Below are 4,974 nucleotides of genomic sequence, written 5' to 3' on the forward strand. Positions count from 1 at the left end.
TCCTTATAAGCCGCTGGGTAACATGAGAAAGGTTTAACTCCTTAGGGCGTGGGCCCGAGCCTATCGCAAGTTGGTTCAGAGGAGTGTCCCCAGGACCCGCCCGCAGCGCCCCGCCCCTGCCCCCACATACTCCCGCGCCTGGGGCACCCCGGCGGCACCCTCTCCCCTCCCCCCACCCGCCAGCGCCCGGGTGGTGCGTGCTGCTGCCCAACCCCTGTCCCCGCGTCTGTCTCTGCCTCTCTCTGATCCTATACCGGCTGCAGCCGGTCTCCGCCGGCCTCGGGGGCGCGCCGCCGCCGCCGACCATGTGCTGCGAGCGCCGCGGAGGAGGGGGCCTGCCTGGAGCGCGCGCGCCGGCCCACGTGTACCCGGCCCGCACCGGGCGCGCGCCCGCCCTGAGCCAAGCCGGGGGTCACGGAAGGTAACGGCGTCGCTGTCCCGCGCGGGCCCGCTCCCGCCGGCACCGCCGGGGTCGTGGGCGCGCCGGCGCCCGAACCGGGCGCGGCTTTGCACGCCTGGCCCCATCGGACCCCGGCACTGCGCCGCGCCGCTAGCGGGGAGAGTGGACTTGTTTGGGGACGCCTGCACCCTTTCTGCCAGCACTTCCTGGCCGTCGTCCTGGTCGCGGCCCCTCTGCACGCCCAATCCGGCCCGTGTCCTGAGGATTTGGGGGGTGGGGGATGAGGGGCGCTGGGGACGGTCCCAGGCGGCGCTGGCGGCGCTAGCGGTTCCGCGGGCAGAACAGGTTCTTTCCAGTTTGAGTGCGAGCTGCACGCGCGCGGCACCGCGGTCCCCAAGTTCCTCCTCCAGGGCCAACTTCCCCCAATTTCGTCAACTGTGCACCCCACAGTCCCCGTTCCGGGAGGGAGGGGAGGAGTGCCGCAGTGGCCTCAGGGAGCTGGCGTCCCGGCTGCTAAGGGTGACCTGGTTTCCCCCCTTTTCTGCAGCAGCAGCAGCAGCAGCAGCATCCGCGCGGAGCGAAGGGATGTGAGCAGCCGGGCTGAGTCAGCGTCCCCGGCCGGGGGCGCACGCGGACCGTTCTCTCCGGCGTGAGCCACACAGGTGCACGGCCGTCTGGCCCGCGGGGCGCCTGGTGTAGCTTTAGGGAGTGATACGTGCCCCTCCATCCGGAACTTCCCGACCCCAAGAGCCCCGTGAACTCAGCAGATATGCATGGGGAGCCTCAGTTAAGAGCAGTCCTGGGAACAAAGCAGCGAGGGATCCCAGGCGTTTCAGAGCCCGCGGGGACGCAGGCTGTGCGTCCTGTGTCCTCCTCGGATCGCCAGGCCCCATCTGGCACCTGCTCCGAGGCAAAGGCTTTTTTCTCCGTGTTCCCCTGCCTACTGGGCACGGGAGCTCTCTTCCTTGGGGTTCGGATAATGTGGTCCTGATGTCAAACTCGAGAGACCCTATGTCTGCGAATGCGTGCACGTTGGGTCGCCACCAGGAGGAATGGGCGATGTGAATTTTTATTAAAATCGCTCTTTGCTCGCTGCCTGATTAGCCTCATGATTTGGGGGTAGCGCGCACTGGGCCCAATGCCTTTCTGTGCTGTTACTGAGCTCCGGCGTGGGTTAAGGGGGGCGGGTGTGCTGGAGGTAGAGTGCTCTGTGAGGGCCAGTGCTTCACAGCCAGGGGCCACCCATCAGCTTTGCAGCCTTGTGGGAGTGACTAACCTTTTTTAGAGCGTCCACGTCCAGATCTGTAAAATGGGGACAATGGCGACAGCTCCCAGAATGGAAAGGTTTAATTCTTGATGCCTGTGAAGTTCAGGTCAAAGTGACTGGTATATGGCTAGCCCTCAGCACCGATGAGTTCTTCCTGATGTATTATTTATGGCTTACCAAGTCCAATAACTGACTCCTCTCACCCACGCTGCAAGGGATACTTTTTCCAGTTGTTTTGTGAAGAAGCCACATGTGGCGACACGTGGCACCCGATTGTAATCACTAAAATGAGAACCCTCAGTGTGCTAACACGACTGGAGGTGTGACCTTTGATATTTAGGGTGTTGCAGTGCATTGGGACCTGCCACTTGATTCGGTATGGAAACGTCACATTGAATAGGACACAGCATCCAGTGTATCTGAGTCTTGCTGAGACTGAGCAGCCTAGTGGTGCAGCCCAGCAGTCACAACTGAGTGAGTCTGAGCAAGTCACGAGAGGTCTTGGTACTTCAGCTTCTGGATGTTCAAGTTGGCCGTAGCCGGGCCCTAGCCAGTTTGGCTCAGAGCATCAGCCTACTGACTGAAGGGTTCCGGTCAAGGGCATGTGCCTGGTTTGCAGGCTGGATCTCCGGCCCTGGTCGGGGCCTCCTGCAGGTGGCAACCGATGATTCTCTCCCTGTGTCTCTCTTCCTTCCACTCTCTCTAAACATCAATGAAAAAATATGCTCGGGTAAAGATGAACAGCAACAACAAAAAGTTAGCGGGAAGATGGCGCCAGAGGAGAATGAGTGATTGGGATAGTCACTTCTGAGTATTTGACCAAGTGGAAAAACTGGCTGTCGGGACAGAACTGTAATAATATAACAATAACACTAATAATGCATTCTCATGATCATTTTTATTTCTCTTATAATGAATCTTTACAGATTTGCTTAGTTCCCGGCATTTTATTAAGTGCCTTACATGTTACCCAATTTTAACCCCATCATCAGGCTTAGGCAGCTGGCACGCATCCCCATTTTCTTTTTAAATATATGCTTATTGATTTCAGAGAGGGAGAGAGAGATAGAAACATCAATGATGAGAGAGAATCATTGATCGACTGCCTTCTGCACCCCCCCACACTGGGCGTTGAGCCCACAACCCGGGCATGTGCCCTTGGCTGGAATCGAACCTGGGTCCCTTTAGTCCATGGGCCGATGCTCTAGCCACTGAGCCAAACCAGCTAGGACATCCCCATTTTCTAGATGAAAACTGTTGAGGCGCAGAGCACTGCAGGGATTTGCCCAGGGTGTCTCAACACTTCCAGATACACACTGGCCCACTTTGCAGGTAGAGTTCATCTGGAGATTACACGTGCCGCCTGTGTTTGGATCACAGCGAGTTTGGCTGAAAAACCCAGCCTTGCCAGCCACGAGCCAGTGACTTGTGCCCGCCTGGCTAGGGGCTGGCTGCCTTCAATCCTAGTGAGACCGAGCGTGCAATCCCCTGCTTGTTTCACTCCTCCAGGGAAAGCACCACGTTGCCATGGTGAACACCTCCCCAGGCAAAACCACCTCTGTTTAGTTCTAAATCTGAACAAAAGAACCTTTGGAGTCTGGGGTAGGGAACCAGAAAAATCACGAAATGAAGGAAGGGGTCCCTCTCCCCTCTTCGCGTCTTCTGTGGTGTTTGTGGCCACCAAGTGGAGCAGGGCCCGTTGGCCCTTCACTTACCGTGGGCAGGGCTGTAACGATGCCCTTAAAAAGTCCCTCGGCATCTTCTCTGGAAACCCACCGGCTGTGAGAACCATCCCCACTGCTCTCTTTTCTAGTCTTCTTGTTTCGGGTCATTTGCATGAAAACGGGTTCCATTATGCAAAGTTGGCCTGCCTGTTCTCTGTCAACATTTGTAGAACTTCTAGTCTTCGTGTTGGGCTGCCAAGCAGATATGACCCTGGCTTGCAAATAAGCTCCCTGCATTTACCAGCCCGTGAGAACTTGAGCTCGGGGTAAGGAGATTGAAAGGAATCTTGCCTGCACTTCCGAGCCGGGAGCAAGCCTGCTTTTGCGGGCCGAGTTTTCGGAGCAGCCGGTGAAGAGGGGGAGCATTTGAGGGGACCTTCTGCAGGAGTCCTGGACTGCCCGGAACATCATCTGTTTCCTAAACTTGGTTGTCTGAGAATCTGAGGACCCGCTGGGGCTCAGGCCTCCTGCTCCCACCGTGGCCTTCCCCTGCTTACCCGGAGCCAGGAAGGAATGCACTAGGGCATGGTCGGCAAACTCATTAGTCAACAGAGCCAAATATCAGCAGTACAACGATTGAAATTTCTTGTGAGAGCCGAAAACCGACTTCTGCGCATGGGCCACGAAGTTTCAATCGCACTGTGCGTGCGCGCCCACACGTGGTCTTTTGTAGAAGAGCCACACTCCAGGGGCCAAAGAGCCGCATGTGGCTCGCGAGCCGCAGTTTGCCGTCCACTGCACTAGGGTGACCTGCCCCTCCCGTAAAGGTCTCTGGGGTAATATTGAGATAGTATGTCAGGGAAACTGCCTTTCTTCAGGTCAGTATGTACCAGCCCCCTCCCCTAGTCCACCTTAATAAAGATGCATTTCCAGTAAGATTATCTTATGCTTAATCATTGTCCAGGTTTATAATATATGTTTTACTATAAATTATTACAGTCATAATTGATACGAACTCAATTCAGAAGGGATTTTTTAAAAATACTTGGAGTAAAGTGTAAAATATTAAATCTCAATTTATCCACACTATTTCAGAGAAATGGGATAAGGTAATTAAATACTTTTGAACTTAAAAGTGCATTGTGTTGAGTTAGAATGGATATACAGTTTTGAAAAAAGAAAACTGATATAAAATTTTCGAACTAATGGGAAATGGTTTCCTGTAATTTCTAAATGAATGACGGTGGTTTCCAAATCCCTCTGGTGTTGATACATGTAAAAGAGTAGTTTAAGACTTTTACTCTAAAAATAATATTTACAAACACAATCAAAATTATATATTTTGCAGTTATTTAAAGTTAGGATGAAACATTGAAGGCAACTTAAAACTGTGTGAGCGTGGTATGGACTGAATGAATGAGCCTGCCCCCCATCTCCAAATTCCTAAGGGGAAGCCCCAACCCCCAATTCGATAGTATTTGTAAACGAGGCCTTTGAGAGGAATGAGGGTTAGATGAGGTCATGAGGGTGGGGCCCTCATGCTTAGATTAGTGCCCTCATTAGAAGAGGAAGAGAGAAATACCGTTCTCTGAGAACACACACTGAGGAAAGGTCATGTGAGGCAGCCATCTTCGTGCCAGGAA

The sequence above is a fragment of the Eptesicus fuscus genome, chromosome 20 (genome assembly GCF_027574615.1).
Source record: "Eptesicus fuscus isolate TK198812 chromosome 20, DD_ASM_mEF_20220401, whole genome shotgun sequence".
In the NCBI taxonomy this organism is placed as follows: Eukaryota; Metazoa; Chordata; class Mammalia; order Chiroptera; family Vespertilionidae; genus Eptesicus; species Eptesicus fuscus.